At 38.3% G+C, this 16,248-nt stretch overlaps 1 protein-coding gene across 1 annotated transcript in view; it reads left to right on the top strand.

Moving 5' to 3' along the window:
- Window positions 1–16,248, top strand: part of KCNH8 (potassium voltage-gated channel subfamily H member 8) — a 275,437-nt gene that overhangs the window by 85,790 nt on the left and 173,399 nt on the right. The window lies entirely within an intron of this gene.

The raw sequence follows: 16,248 nt of genomic DNA, 5'->3' as shown, positions 1-16,248 counted from the left end.
CCCCAAAGAGGAGGGCCCAGCCCCCCCTCTCCAGGTTGATCAATCCGGGGGTTTCCCATGGAACTTGGGGATCCAGGGGTCCTGCCGGCTGATGCAGGCAGCCCCAAGCCAAGGCGGGGTGGGGGGGCGGGGTCCACAGGGCTGCAAGGCAGCCAGGGCTGCAAAGGCCTACCCTTGAACAAATTTCATGCATCAGGCCTCTAGTTATTTATAAATCACCTGGGAATAGCATTTGATGGGAGGTCACAAGAAGCATCTGCATATAGTTGTTGTTGTTAACTAATGGAAGAGTCTCCAGATATTAGTCAGGCATTGTTCTCAGAACTGCCCATAGACTTTGTGGGAATTAGACAAAGGCCTGCATCTTCTAGTGGAAATGGTCCAGTACCAGGGCTATGGCTTGATGAGCTGGGTATAGACTGGATTTCAGTCCCCATACGGCCCTCAACTGGACACACTTGCTCAGACATGACCTGCTCAATTGTATGTGCCAACCCTGGGTGTTCTCTCCAAAAGCAATCCATACTAATAAAAGGGTAATATGCTAATTAGACTGGCTAGACTGGATGTCTTCCAGACGTCATTCTGGACGTCCTTCCTGACAAAGCCGAGGCCCAGCCTGGGGAAGCCGCTCGGCGGTCCTGGGTGCCTGCGGGCGGCTAGAGGGAGAGAAGCCCAGGTCCTGGGTGCCTACTGGCAGCCAGAGGAGGGAAGCCCAGGTCCCAGGTGCTGGAGGAAAGCCAGTGCCAGCAGCTGGGGGAAGGAACGCTTACCCTTGCACGAATTTTCGTGCATTGGGCCTCTAGTGATAGCTTATAAAACCTTGCCCTTGACTTCAGCACAAGGACCACACCCCTGCGTATTAGAGGGCAACCATAGTAGGCACACTCACTAGACAGCAGTGCATTCCTTGAGTTCAGTGATTTACATGAATCTGTACAGAAGCAAATACCAGCAAATAATTAGGGTCATATAAATGCAGCTGATGAATTTCCTGTACTTTACTGACTGTGCTTGGAACAAATGCAAATAGCAAGACAGAAATCTGTTCCATTAGTGTATCAGCTCTGATAGATCAAAGTGCATGAACCACTGTGGGACCCAGAACAAGATCAAGGGATAATGTAGATTCAGGGCGTGTGTGTGTGTGTGTATTTGTGTGTTCTAGGAACCTTTTGTTCCAAAACAATTTAAATCCAATATCTCTGTTGCTTAGAAATAATGTGATTTTTCCATTTTGAGACTATTGGCCAAGGGGTGAATATATACATATATACTTATAATAATTTATAATTTATATATGTACATCATATATCCTATATGTTTTATGGTGACAAATTTAGCAGTTGGATTTGGTATTTGGTAAGAAATAAAATAGAAGTATTTTATTTCTATACTTAGAAATAAAGATCTCCCGCATTCAGGGCTTGGTTAGAAGAAACTCTTCAACAAACCATGGCAAGATTATTTCTTAGATGACTTTTTAATGGATTTAGAAGTCATCTGGGTCAAATTTCTGCTGTTCTTCATTGTTCCCTTCCTATTGCATCTGTGCCGGTCATCCATTTCAGTATGAGTACTCTCGATACCAGGAAGTTCACATATTTGAGGTAGCTTGTGACCTTTTAGGCAGCCTCCGCTGATATAATTGTATTCATGATGAGGAGAAATCTTTTTCCTTGTGGTACCATCCGCAGGTCTTGCTTCCGCTTCTTGGACAAATCCAGAGCGACACAACTCTCTCTTCTATGTGGCAATACTGCAAATATATGAAGCAGTAGAATGTTCCCATTTATAAAACAAACTGCAAATGGGGGGAAATCAGGAAGTAGAGATTATTCCAAGTCTTTGTTTTTGCAGATATTTGCACCCTTCTCTGAGAATTTCTTACTTGTGTAGAATAATGGCTCTCTTTTTTGTGATTTCATTATCACATGGTGAGCAGATATATTTTGCTTTCCATTTGCAGGTGCATAACAATGCCAGAAGAGCTTGACAAGGGCAAAAGAACCAATTACCGAACCTCCCTGTCTCCAAAATTGTAGACTAACAGAAAACAAAGCAAAAAAATTAAAAAGGTTTAGGAAGATGCTACTTAGTGTACGTTAATATTGTAAAATATGAGATACACATTGTAGGCTTTTCTCAACCTACTTTTGTTGGAAATTATAGAATTTGATACATGTCTTTAAGGTAATTTGGTATCAATAAATGTCTAGCAGTATATGGAAAAAGGGTATCTAATAGTCTTTTTTTTTATTCTGGAAGATGTATCCAAAATTCTAACTTTAATTTTTCCTAACATCAAAATATTTTAAGGAGCAGACCTAGAAATTTTCCAGAAAACATACATAATTCCCCGAATAGAGAATTAGCTAAGCAATTTTTGGTATATTGATCATTATGTCACCATTCAAATGATGGTTATAAAAATAGGAATAAATGGGGAAGATATTCATGAGATTGTATGTTTCAGTTGGGAATGCTTTCAGCTTCAAATATAGGAAAACCCAAATATCAGTGCTTTAAACAAATAGGACTTTATTTTTCTCACGTAATATAAAACTGGACATAAGCTTTTGCTGGCATTGACTCTGCTATTTCAAGATGTCATAAAATATCAGGGCTTTTCCTGATCTTTAAGTCTGAATTAACCTGTGTCTGAGCTCGAAAGGATCTTGGAGATCATATATTCAACTCCCTCACTGTATGGGTAGGGCCAGTAAGGCCCAGAGAGAGGAGGCGACTGGGCACAACCACCGAGCTTGTCATTGAGAGAGCCAGAATCCAAATCTAAGACAACCGGTAGGTAGACCAGAGTTCATCCAAAGTATAAAATGTCTACTAGATATGTTATATTTCATATTTATTTCTCTCATGATTGAGGTCACAAGGGTGCTCAACCTAAAATCTTATCATCGCCAGAAATGAGTTTTTTCATAAAAAGACAGTTTTCTTTGTTGCAGATTAGGTGGTTGCCATGGTGGTGTCAAGTCAGCATAATTCAAATGTACTAGTACCATTTACTTAAGAAGAAGTGTGTGTGTGTGTGTGTGTGTGTGTGTGTGTGTGTGTGTGTGAGTGTGAGAGAGATATTACACAACCACATAATGTGCTTGAAGATGGGATATACAACAATGGACCATTTCCTTATGGAGTTTACAGTCTAATGTGTGTTTATAGTTTTGTGTAAAGTGGGCTTGGCTGACAAATCATAAGTAAACTAACATGTTGAATATCATTAAAAATTATAACACTCATTCTTAAGGGGAACAAAACAGGCTATAATGGCATAGAATAGTGGGATGGGGTGTGTGGAGGGGGTTCACCTATTTACATAAGATGATCAGGGAAGAACTCTTGGAAAAGGGGACATTTAATCTGAGACCTGAAAGTGAAACACAGGGAGAAGGAACCACATGGGCAATTTGAATGAGCTGAGAACATTCTTAAATGCCAGATACTCGGTAAGGAGTGAGTGAAATCCTAGGCAGCGTATTACAGGCCATGGTAGAGGACATTTGACTTTTATTCCAGTTGCAATGGAAATCCTTTAAAGAATTTAAAATAGGAGACTGATAGACTTGATTTATTTTTGCAAATATTATTCTAGGTAATGAGGCCCAGAGCAAGCATTCAATCCATATGTGGGGGTAGGTTAGCACCCTTCGCAGTCACAGTATTGATATCACTGATTCATGAAAGAGTGAGGTCTCCATTACTAGGAGATAGTGTTTCACAGAGGAGGCTTAAAGGAGTATAGGTTGGGCATTAGGTCCTACACTGACCTTTATCATCCTTCCTAAACTTTGAGCTCCTATAGTTTTATGAACTAAGCAAATTATTGAAGGTCTTTTTAATAATTTTAGAAAACCATAAAATCAAAGGGGTTATTATTTAGAATGGAATTCTCCCAAACCTTAGAAATTGAGTATATACTTATCTACAAAGGAGATACCCCTTGCCAAGCTTGGGCTGAAATGTATAATCTGAACCTCCTTCCATGAGGGTAGATGGTCTCATTTTTTGTGTAGTATGTGTCACCTAGCGATTTTGTTTACTAGTAAAATGAAGATCCTAGGGTCCGATACCTTGGGGATGCAAAATGAATAGACCTGAGTGACAACTGAGAAACTGCAACATTCATCAGCACTAGCAGATTCCGATGAACATGTGGACCAGAGCTGCGCATCGGGAAACATTGGACTTAGTGACTGAACCCCTATTCAGATCTTAACTCTCCTTCACCTCTAGCTGTCCTCCAGTGACATCAGGGATATTGTAGTTCTAAATATATTTTTACTTGCTGTGTAGCGTTGTTAGGTTTTCAACCTTTCTGAGCCAAGGTCCCTTCCTCCATAATGACACCATGAGATGTTGTTGTGATGACCAAACACCCAAAATGCAAAATGCTGACCTGCGCGCCTGGCATATCACAGCTGCTTAGTAAACAGGGGCTATTATCTGCTTTATTTCCACCTGTCTAATTTGGCTGCCTCCTTCCTACTCATCTCAGTTTCCTAACGCAGAGTCAGCATTCGCCTGTGTGGGTTTGTTTCTCAATTATTGCTGTCTTCCTCTTGCCTCTGCTTCTCCCATGAATTCCCAGAGACCTGCCTTTTGCAGCTATCACCTTAATTAAAGTTTTGCACTCTCTCTGCATTATTATGAAGACAGTGGAATAAAAACACTAACGTCACAGTCATGGAATATCTATAACTATCAAATTAGTTTACTCTTGTGTTTCCTGCGACTTAACTTGCAATTATCTCTTGTAAAAGCACTCATCTTTCCTGTTTAATCTAACATGAATACTGTGAAGCAGAGGAGACTAGGCAGGAGACAGATGAGGTTCTGGAAAATGATACCATATTATGGAAAACATTTGAGTTGCATTAGCTTCCGCAGAATATAAACAAAGCTTGAACAGAGAGAGAAAGGTCAGTCCATTCTGGGGCACTGGGCACACTGATTTGTATATGTTTTCTTCAAAAATTCAGATCTAAAAGGGATCTACTGGTAAAAATATACTATGTCAAATGACTAAAATTTGGCTGAATTAATCACTTTTTTTCAAATTGTTATGTATGTTTAAGGTCAAGAACCTATTTCAGTCTGTTTGAAATTAAAAGGAAATATTCATTGAATTAAACATAATTGCAAGGAAACTCTAGGTTGTGCTGGAAGAGAACCAGGGGACAAGTTAAATTACATATTTGGGGAACCTGGGTATTCATAGAGTGTGGCTGGTTTCATTTGCTAGGTTCCATTTAGGGCCAAAGAAAATGCCGAACAACTAACTGTTTTTCAGAACAAAAATATTGTCATGTGAGCATCCATTGTCCTTTAATAAACATCTATGAAAAGTCTCACAAAGGTATAAAATTTAAACCACTATTAGCCACATATTTGGTAGTTTACGTTTATTTGAGAGAATGAAGTTGCACTAAATGAGAATTGTGCCGGAAAATCCAGGCCCCACGATTGCCAGGCACTAAACCTTTCCTGTCACTTGCCACCTGACTCTCTGTCCACCTTGCCCTTCCTCCAGGCTAGCTGGAGTTGGGATTTTTATGCCATCCAATTCTGTATACTAAAAGGGGGAGAGTTTAGCAAACACTGAGCTTTCTCCTCCCTTGCTCTCTGCAAACGCAGGGGAAAAGCTTGGCCTTCCCAGGAAGCTGAAACTATGGTTCATATTGGATTCGGGGGAGGAGGGGTAGCAAGGGACAGGAATTATAATTATGAAAATGCAGGAATAATAGATGCACAGATGCAGAGATATTTACATCAGACCTAGTTCTTTTTCCTAAGCACTATTAGGAACAGGTTAGCCTACCCTCACTAGGGCAGTGGTTAAAATGCAGCACCCCGGATTAGAAAATTATAAAGGAGCCCCTTAAGGAACCCAAAGGCTCTCTAATGAATCCAAAGTGCTTAATTCATGTGCACACAGTAGTTTTCTTTCCTGAGTAGAAGTGCCTCATAGTTTGGGGGGTTTTTTCATTTTCTATTTTGGAGAAAGGTCTTTGTTTAGCATTATTTAGCTCTCTGCTTTTGCTTGATCAGTTTTCTAATAGAAAATGAAATTTTCTCTTTTGGCTTACCAAGGTCTTTACTAAAAGTAACATGTCAGGATGAAAACTGCAAGTATTAGATGGGCTATTTACGGAGGTTCTGAATTTTATTTTTAAAGCAAAGGTGCTAGTTGTAAGTGATTCCTGCTAAATAATAGATTTGCTAAAAAAAAAAAAAAAAACCATTGCCCTCTTTTGGTATGCTTTAATAAAAACTAATAGGTTTCAAGTTTATTCCATTCATTTGCTTAACAAATATTTGTTGAGTACCTACTATGTGCTAGGCCCTGTTCTAGAGGTTGTGACTACATCAATTAATAAAACAAAACAAAGCCCTGTCGCTTGGCATGTACATCCCAATGGCAGAGGATAGGTAACTATAATACTATTTTTTTGTAAAGTAAACAAATGATGTGAATGACCATTTTGTCTAAATGATTAATTCTGTAAGACAAGAACCAGAGAAAATTGGGGCACATTTTAATATTATTTCAAATGTGTTCATAATTAATTGTGAATGAAAAACCAAACATATTTTATTATTGCCTTTGAGATTTTCTGAATCTTGTCCACTCATTTTACTTTTGATGAGCACTGTCACCTGCCATAGTTAAAAGTCATCCTTTATCAAAGTTAAACTTAGGCACTGAACTCTAAGAGGCTATCCATGTAAAAAGAATTAGTACAGCTCAACCTTAAGCTCACATAGTTTAAAAAGTGGAATTTGCAAAACTTACTGATGATTTTGCTAACACCAAATTAAGATAAATAGTGTACTAAATTTGCTTACAATTTATTTATAGTAATGAATTTTTTATTATTAGAAATTTTAAAATTTATCTAGCGGTTTTACTTCCTCATGATTGTTATTTTTTATCATTATCATTATTTTTATTTTTCCAATTAATGGTTAAATAAACTTTAAGAAGATAATTTTGAATAGGTATTAATACATATAGTACAAAATTCAAAAATTAAAAAGGATATATAATGAAAATAAGTCTCCTTTTTCTTTTATCATCAGCCACCCAGGGGCCCTCCCTCAGTCATTTACTGTCACTAGATTCTTGTAGATCTTTTCAATGATATTCTAAACTTTTCAAACTTTAACATGCATATGAATCTTGTCAAATTGCAGGTCTGATTCAGAGGATGTGGGGTGAGGCTTAAGATTTCACATTTCTAATAAGTTCCCAGTTGAGGCTGATGTTGCTGGACCAGGACCACACTCCCAGTGACAAAGTGATGAAGCACATTTGTTTATATTTGTTTCTGTGTTTGTTTATTGGAATGAAGAAAGCGAGATATCCTTATACACATATGCAACTTACCGCTTCTTTTTTTCTTTTTTTAAATATATTTTTTATTGATTAAGATATTACATATGTGTCCTTATCCCCACGTTATCCCCTACCCCACCCCACCCCGGCTCATCCCTCACCCCCCTGTTGTCCGTGTCCATTGGTTAGGCCTATATGCTTGCAGATAAGACCTTTGGTTTATCTCTCCCCCTTACCCCTACCCTCCCCTACATTCCCTCCAAGGCCCGACAGTCCAATCAATGCCTCTCTGTCTCTGGATCAGTCCTTGTTCATCAGTTTATGTTGTTCATTATATTCCACAAATGAGTGAGATCATGTGGTATTTATCCTTCTCTGACTGGCTTATTTCACTTAGCATAATGCTCTCCAGTTCCATCCATGCTTGGCAAATGGTAAGAGTTCCTTCTTTTTTACAGCAGCGTAGTATTCCATTGTGTAGATGTACCACAGTTTTCTAATCCATTCGTCTGTTGATGGGCACTTAGGATGTTTCCAAATCTTAGCTATGGTAAATTGTGCTGCTATGAACATAGGGATGCATATATCCTTTCTGATTGGTGTTTCTGGTTTCTTGGGATATATTTCTAGAAGTGGGATCACTGGGTCAAATGGGAGTTCCATTTTTAACTTTTTGAGGAAACTCCATACTGTCTTCCATAGTGGCTGCACCAGTCTGCATTCCCACCAGCAGTGCACAAGTGTTCCTTTTTCTCCACATCCTCTCCAGCACTTGTCGTTTGTTGATTTGTTGATGATGGCCATTCTGACAGGTGTGAGATGGTACCTCATTGTTGTTTTGATTTGCATCTCTCAGATGATTAGTGACTTTGAGCATGTTTTCATATGTCTCTTAACTTTCTGAATGTCCTCTTTTGAAAAGTGTCTATTTAGGTCCTTTGCCCATTTTTTGATTGGATTGTTTATCTTCCTTTTGTTAAGTTGTAAGAGTTCCCTATAAATGTTGGAGATTAAACCCTTATCAGAGATAACATTGGCAAATATGTCCTCCCATGCAGTGGGCTTTCTTGTTGTTTTGTTGATGGTTTCTTTTGCTGTACAAAAGCTTTTTATTTTGATGTAGTCCCATTTGTTTATTTTCTCTTTAGTTTCCAATGCCCTAGGAGCTGTATCAGTGAAGAAATTGCTTCGGCATATGTCTGAGATTTTGTTGCCTTTGGATTCCTCTAGTATTTTTATGGTTTCCTGTCTTACATTTAAGTCCTTTATCCATTTTGAGTTTATTTTTGTGTATGGTGTAAGTTGGTGGTCTAGTTTCATTTTTTTGCATGTATCTGTCCAATTTTCCCAACACCATTTATTAAAGAGACTGTCTTGATTCCATTATATGTTCTTGCCTCCTTTGTCAAATATTAATTGAGCATATTGGTTCGGGTCAATTTCGGGGTTCTCTATTCTATTCCATTGATCTATATGTCTGTTCTTGTGCCAGTACCAGGCAGTTTTGAGAACAGTGGCTTTGTAATACAGCTTGATATCTGGTATTGAGATCCCACCTACTTCGTTCTTCTTTCTCAGGATCGCTGCAGCTATTCGGGGTCTTTTTTTATTCCAGATGAATTTTTGGAGAGTTCGTTCTAGGTCTGTGAAATATGCCGTTGGTATTTTAATGGGAAGTGCGTTGAATTTATAGATTGCTTTGGGTAGTATGGACATTTTAATGATGTTGATTCTACCAATCCATGAACATGGTATGTTCTTCCATCTGTTTATGTCTTCTTCTATCTCTTTTTTCAATGTCCTGTAGTTTTCAGCATATAGGTCTTTTTTGGATTGTTGTGTTTTCATTGTCATTTGTTTCCAGGGTGCTTTTTATTTCTTCTTTGATCTCTTTGGTAACCCAATCATTGTTTAATAGCATGCTATTTAGCCTCCAAGTGTTTGATTTTTCCCCCTTGTTTTTATTGTAGTTGATTTCTAGTTTTATGCCACTGTGATCTGAGAAGATGCTTGTTATGATTTCTATCCTCTTGAATTTGAAGAGACTTTGCCTATGTCCTAATATGTGGTCTATCTTTGAAAATGTCCCGTGTGCACTGGAGAAGAATGTATATTCTGTTGCTTTAGGGTGAAATATTCTGAAGATGTCAATTAAGTCCATCTTATCTAGTGAGTCATTTAGGATTGCTGTTTCCTCTTACCGCTTTTTTGACTATGATTTCAACGCCAAAGTTCCAGCTTTGAGCTTTGCTTTGTTACAAAGTTTTCTTCTAATCTTTGCCTACTAAACAATGAGAGCTAGCAATATGACCATTTGGAGCATGCCACTAGGTGATGCTTAAGTTGTAAGAACTATGAGAATCTCTCTGCACATTTTTCATCTGTGTGTGTGTGTGTTTTAATAAGGTTAGAAATTCCTCAAATCCAAGCAACCTCCTAAATTTTGGCAGAGGGCACACTGAGAACTTTAGCTTGCAGCCAGTGCCATTAATCTGATAAAGATGCCATCATACTTGGAAATGATACAATTAAGATCCCTGAAATCAGTATAAAGTGCAAAGATCATTTAAATACTTTAGTCATAGACATATTCTATCTGCCTGAATAAAATAGTCTCAAGAGTTGACTATGATCAATATCACCCGGGGTACTGATGTTGTCTTTGTTGGACCTATGTGCATAGGAATTCAGAAGCCATGGGGGCAACTCACAAAAGAAGATGAAAAGTTCAGGTTTATACCCTGCCCTCTGCAAGAAAATGAGGCCTAGAGGACTCAAATTTGCCCATCTACTTCGACTGCCGAGACTGTTTCTACGAGTACTTCCTAACAACACAAGATTTGGTTTTAAAAGACAACCAATATCAGAGGCACTTTTCAGAAATCACGATTCAGACCACTCCTGGTCTCAAAACCTGTGTCAGTGGCAGAGAGCCATGGGGGTACAGGTTTCTCTTTGATGCCAAGGTAGTGCCTATCTGTGACTCCTTTGGTTTGAATGGCTGCAGAGGTCTGCCATGTGGAGAGTTCTTAGACTGGATGCTGAGATGGTTTTGTTTTGAAGTACTCAAGGCTGCAGGATCTGGCTGCAGGGAGAGAGTGACTTGAATCTACCTAGTCCTCCTGAGCACAATTCACAACCCTAGGTTACATAGACGGTGCACGGTGTCATAGAAAAGAAAGGGCACAACCTGAAGTTTCAATTGAATTAAAAATCTGTCAGGCCTGTATTAAAATAAAAAAAACACTCAAACAAACATGAAGATACAACACCACAACATACAAAATTACCATGGGATTTTTAAGTTAAATGTGAGTTTTCAAAACGATATGGAGCTTACTTTTATGCCTGTAGGCCCCATGGAAAACACATGTATTGGCTTTAGCCAGTAGAAGGATGTTCCAGTGGGAACATTTACTGTAATGAAGGAATTCTTACCATTTGCAACAGCATGGATGGAACTGGAGAGCATTATGCTAACTGAAATAAGCCAGTCGGTGAAAGAAAAATACCACATGATCTCACTCATTTATGGATAATAAAGACCATTATAAACTGATTAACAAAAATAGATACAGAGGCAGAGCAGCATTAAACAGACTGTCAAACTACAGTAGGAAGGCTGGGGAGGGTTGCGGGGGTAAGAGATCAACCAAAGGACTTGTATACATGCATATAAGCATAACCAATGGACACAAGACACTGGGGGGGAGGGGAGGCTGAGGGAAGGGCAAGGGGGGAGGGGGGAAGGAGACAAATGTACTACTTGTAATATTTTAAGCAATAAAAAAAATCAGACAAAAAAAATACATGAGGAGATAGGAAACAGGTATTTTGAACAGCAGCTACATTTTCTTGCCTCCTGCATGCCTCGAGTGGGCAAAATATTTTGGGACCAAAAAAGTTGCTGTCATATTTTTGAAATAATTGACTTTCTGTGGGAAATGAGAAAGTGACATAGAAATTGCTGAGAGACCCAGACTGGTTTAGGAGCTGTCATCAATGAGCTTTTAATAAATAATCTACATAGAGAAAAATCTGTAACTGGGCTCTTTGTAGGATAGAAGAGATAAAAATATTTCTCTAGCTCTAACCCATTGCTTCGAGAACAAGTCACTTCTTTACAGGAAAAAAAAAAAATGTATGTTGTAGTAAGCATACTCTGTCACATAGACCTGGTTTTAATTCCAAGCTTCAGACCTTGGGCAGGAAACTGAAGTTGTCTAGGTCTCAGTGTTCTCATCTGAAAAGTGGGGGCAAGTACAAGGATGTAAGGCAGGGGTTCTCAACCTGTGGGTCGCGACCCCTTTGGGGGTCAAACGACCTTTTCACAGGGGTCGCCTAAGGCCATCGGAAAACACATATATAATTACATATTGTTTTTGTGATTAATCACTATGCTTTAATTATGTTCAATTTGTAACAATGAAATTGGGAGTCACCACAACATGAGGAACTGTATTAAAGGGTCGCGGCATTAGGAAGGTTGAGAACCACTGAATTGTAAGGGGTAAGCAATGGATGGATATTTGCTTCTCCTCTTCTCATTGTTTTTTCTTTCTATACCTTTGTATTCCAGCCCTTATTCCCTTTGTTGCCTGGGCAGTCAACAGTGACTAGGACATCTCCATTTGAATGAGGAAATGCTCTATATGAGGAAGTCAGACCAACTGACCTGGGACTCCACCAACTCTGAGATTCCCTCTGCTAATCCCTGAAAGCTTTCTGCCCAGAAAGCTTTGAGAGAAATAAGCTGCCTACTACTAAAATGTAAACACACTTAGATCATGCTGTTTATTGGCACTTCAAAACTGAATATACCTAGAAACAAGTAGAGAAAGGCTGTGCGGCATTTAGATGCATATCACATATGCATAATTGATTCCTTAAAAGGTTAAATACCCTTAGCATATGTATGGATAGTGATACACCCAGGATGAGCTCATAATCATTATGGCAGTGGCTTTGTTTTGCATAATTCTAAAGTAAATGCCATGTTTCTTCTTTGGAGATTCAAGGACTGGTATTCAGCAAAGCGTGTGTTTGCAAGCAGATAGCTGGGTGAGAGGAGCTACTCCTTCCCAGGCTGGAGGACTAATCATGTAGCTAGTACACCAAGCTTTAAAAGGCGCCAGCCACTGCCACTAATTTCTCTTTGGAATTGAAATGCGATTACATATCGAGGACAAGTGCTAAATATAAACAGAAACGGCCAAATACATGACTTTTTTTAAGCTTTGTTTTTGCAGCATATTTGCAGGAAGAATTAACCACCCAAACACACTATAATCCTTCATTAAAACATGCAGATCAGGCAATTTGGTGAATCCTTTAGAAGCTTTTTTTCAGAAGCTTAGTGTACCTCTAAAGGAATGGTCTTACATTCATAAACAATTATAAAGATGCTAAGAAAATTAATAAAAGAATCAAGTCACTAAAAATATGCAGAATGAAATACCATAGTATATGCCATAATAAGCAGAAAAAATAGGCAATATATAGCATGAGGATAGGTATGTAAGTGGTAAAGACTATATAAATGGGAAGAATTATTACAAATATTCAAGTTATGGGTTCTTCATTGGGGAAGGAGGCAAATACAGTTTATATGGGTTTTTGCTGTAGGAGTGTTCCATGGATGCTTATTGTTGTTTTTAAATACTATTATAAAATATTTTTATATATGTTATATTTCCTAATTTTTTTAAATGATAAAAGCAAAATAATAAATCAAGGTGAAGAGAAAGTACAAATTAAGTTGTTTAAAAAACAATATAATATAGTTTAAAAAGTAAATATATTTATCTCAAGTTGATGGATGTAGCTTCATATTATACTTTTTAAAGATTTAAATATATGACATGTGCAAGGCTCAACTAAAGCATAAGTCCCTAGAAGGGTTGAAGTATAAGTAGATGGATGAGAAAAGGTATATCAGATAAATACTAACAAAAGATAACTATTGTAGCTATTTGAACAATGGGAAAACTGGACTGTAGGACAAAATGTAATGTTGTTTATTCTCTTTGTCTCCAATTCCTCTTTCTCCATTTATCCTCCGAGCCTACTCCATCCAGGCATCTGCTCCAACCTCCCAGAACTTTTGATAAATCATCTCCAACTATTTTTGTCCTATTATTAGCTAACCATTTCCAAAACCTAAGATCTTTAATCTTTCAACTATGGTAGGACATTATCTATGTACCATTAATTTGGTAATCATCATATGCTATATTTTAGTGTTATTGATATTCATGCATTTCTTTAATTAAAATATAATGTCCGAGAGCTAGAGGCTATACCTTATTTATTTTTTAACACCTCCTGTCACCTCACCCTAGGACCTGCCATATGGTAGAACCATGTCACCTGGCACATAGTAGAAAGTCAATAAACATGTCAGCAGTCGACTGAAAAATGGCTTCTGAAAGCGCATTAAAAGCTCTTTCGAGATGTTTGAGTACTTTGCCAATGCTATGCATTGCATTTTCTAAGCAATTTCTCAGCCAAAGTTTTAAAATGGAAGAAAAGCAAGAGAGACTATGGTTAGAGAGTGACTAATCCAAAACTGTAAGGAGTTGGTGAGGCTGAGCGTCAACAGGAGGGCGCCCCCCTCTGGATCTAGTTGGGAACTCCCATATGTTCATGACTGATCTTCAAGAGTGGGGACTGCATGTAATAAACTTCTTGGCTCTGCACCTGGAACGAAGTCCAACATAGTACAAGTCAGTAAATACTTCTGCAAAGTGTGCAAGAATTAACCATTAGTCTGGGATTATTTAATTTGCCCCATGGCTTCTAAACAACCAATCACTCCAGGTTTTCCACTGTGGATCTTTAGCTCTGGCTTCTCCCCACAGGGAAAGGGTGACTGGCACTTTAAGGAGAGAGTGGGGGTGGGGGGGGGAGTGGAGATGTAAAAGAGCCAGACCCTCCCATGTGGGATGCAAATGTCAACACCAGAATTTGTACTCTGGGTTTAGGGGCTGATTGGAGCAAAGCTGAATGGAGTGAATTTGATTTGGCCCACTGATGGTAGACTAAAGAAACACATGACAAATGTTTTAAAGGAAGGCGTTGGGGGAAGCCCATGGAATTGATCTTCAGTGCTTGACCACCTGGCCATCAAGAAGTAGTTGGAATTCCTCCTTTGTCATGACATACAAGACAGGGTGTCTGCTGCAAACCTCTTTTAAACATACTGGTTTTTTGTTTGTTTGTTTTTTGTTTTTTTTTTAATAAGCAATATATAAAGCATATGTTTTAAAATTCAAAGGGTACATGGTAAAAAAATTAGTGTTCCTACTACCTTTGCCCAAAGTTGCTTTCTCTAGAGACATCTACAGTTACTGGTTACTTCACTTAATTTTAGCTACATATGCATTTCATATTTGGTACACATATAAAGGTTTATATGTATTAATACTATATTTTTAGACAAATATTGAATCTTGATTTTTTTTATTTATTATCTTCAAAATCTCAGTCTTGGTTATTGTCTGGGATATTGACAGTGTTCAACATTTTTGTTCATGAGTGAATGAATGAATGAATGATTTAATAATAGCCTCTAATTCATTCTGAACCTAAAAGTTACCCACCAACATTTTATAAATGCTTTATCTTTTATCTTATCTCCATTATGCAGCTGTTTTGCCTATAAAAAATCATATGCGTCCTTCAAAGTTCATCTTGCAAAAATTGGTTCTGCAGGAGGAACCTTCCCTGAATATTGGCTCTCAGTGTCTCTCCAGTTCTCTCTAAGCACTTAGCAATAGTCTACCACATTGTATTGTCCTCTTATTCTCATTTGTTAGTATAATGGCCATGAAGATGTGAATAATATTCTTAATAATTGTTTTTATTGAGTGCTTATATGTATCAAGCACTTTGCTAAGCACATTATATGCATTATCTCCTTAATCTCTACCACACACCTATATAAAGTTAGTAACATCCTATCATCCTGTAGCATGCCTGCCAATGCCCTTCCAGTATCACCTTGACTCACCCTTGAGATCATGAGCAGACTGTTTCCTTATGCACCAGTGGTTTCCAGCATCTTGCTGCCCAAGTCATCTCTACAAAATGTGCTTAGCCCAAGTGGGTAGGTCAGAAGTGCCAACATACTGACACCCCAAAAGTGACCTTTCACCAATAAAGTATAGATGTTGATGGATAAATACACCAGCTTTCTCTCCCCTCAGTGAAAAAATTTTAAGTTGTGTTCTAATCAGTCACTTCTGGGGTCCCTGTGTGATTGAGTCTCTCAGTTGCCCATAATAATAAAACCCTTTATTTTTATCTCACTCTTTATTACCTTCCCCCCCTTCTTTTTCTCAATTTTCCACTTGTTCACTTTCTGGAATCACCTACCAAATAAACTACTTCTACTCAAATCCTTGTCTCAGAGTCTGCTTCTGGAGAAATTAAATCTAAGGAAGCTGAGGTTTAGAGTAACTTTTCAAGTTCATATATACATCAAGTGGAAGATTCAGGATATGAGCAAGAAGTCCTACTCAAAAGCACCATACCTTTTTTACTGCAGCATAGTATTCTATCGTGTAGATGTACCACAGTTGTCGTTTTTTTTACCCACTTAGGCTGTTTCCAAATCTTAGCTATGGATAATTGTGGTGCTATGAACATAGGGGTGCATATATCCGTTCTGAGTGGGATTTCTAGTATCTTGTGATATATTCCTAGAAGTGGGATCCCTGGGTCAGATGGGGAGTTCCATTTTTAGGTTTACGAGGGGAGAAAGGAGGAATTCATGACATTTGCTAAGCCTGGGACGGAACTGCCGAGATTATGCTAAGCCGAATAGGCCTGCCCTAGGAAGATTAATATAGATAAACTCATCATTTTGAGGAATGTCCAACATGACCTGA

This window comes from Myotis lucifugus, unplaced genomic scaffold, assembly GCF_000147115.1.
Source record: "Myotis lucifugus unplaced genomic scaffold, Myoluc2.0 scaffold_8, whole genome shotgun sequence".
Lineage (NCBI taxonomy): Eukaryota > Metazoa > Chordata > Mammalia > Chiroptera > Vespertilionidae > Myotis > Myotis lucifugus.
This window is presented reverse-complemented; position numbering and strand designations above follow the sequence as displayed.